Genomic DNA, 1116 nt, shown 5'->3' with positions numbered 1-1116 from the left:
TAAATAGGAGGCTGCATCCCTAATGTGACAGATGTAGGACAGCTGTTCCCTTGAAGCATCAGAGGGAAATTTATCTACTAGGGCAGTGGTTCTCAAACTCGATCCTCAGGACCCCACACAGTTCACGTTTTGCAGGTCACCCAGCAGGTGCACAGGTGTAATTATTACTCAATGACACATTTTAAAAGGTCCACAGGTGGAGCTAATTATTTCACTTGATTCAGTGTGGAGATATGGAAAACATGCACTGTTTGGGGTCCTGAGGACCGAGTTTGAGAACCTGTGTACTAGGGCCTCTGCTCAACTCTCAATGCATTTTGCTACCCATACCTTAGTGCTTGCAGGACAAGTAATAGCTCCTGTAAGAGAGTATAAGCATATAGACTTCAGGCAAGCTTCAATTCTTCTATCCGTAGTCTTCTTTAAGGAGGTTGCTGTATGGATAGGTAAGGTGTATCACGTGGGAATCCGCTGCAGGGGAACTTCCCATTTAGTGCAATCAGTAGCTGGAAGAGGGTAAAAAGAAATGCAGCGTTCTTCTGTCGCTTAAATAGTGGCTCTTTTGCCTTAGGAGCAGGTTCTCTCTCTTCTAGTGGAAGAATAGATTTTACAGCCCTCACAAGTGCAGGTATATTCAATTTAGTGGGGGCTCCTCCTCTCCCGAGGTCTGTGTCTTCTGCCTCCCCAGATGATAACTCAGAATCTGATAGCTGGGTGGACTGGGAAGATAACACAGCACGCTTAGTAGGTTTACTAGATAAGGGTCTCTCCTGTTGCAACATTTGTTGAAAGGCTTTAGAGGTATCCACCAGACTCTGCACTGAGGTAGAAAGTACGTTTACCCATGAGGGAGGCAAAGGGTTTGCAGGGAGTACCTGCTGTGGCCATCCCATAGGGGGAGCTACCACAGGGACTGCTAGGTGGGCTGCAATTTTTGCCAACACCTGTGAAAAAGAAGCCCAGGGGCCGTCCTGAGGAGAGGATGCAGGGGCTGATGGACCAGGTGCCATATAACAAGATACGCATAGACCATCTTGAATGAGATCCTATGAAGCTAAAACAGGACTTACAAGACACCAGAGTGGGAGCAGCAGGCTGCTTGTTATTCTTGCCTTT

This window comes from Taudactylus pleione, unplaced genomic scaffold (assembly GCF_031769625.1).
Source record: "Taudactylus pleione unplaced genomic scaffold, aTauple2 ptg000034l, whole genome shotgun sequence".
NCBI lineage: Eukaryota > Metazoa > Chordata > Amphibia > Anura > Myobatrachidae > Taudactylus > Taudactylus pleione.
This window is presented reverse-complemented; position numbering follows the sequence as displayed.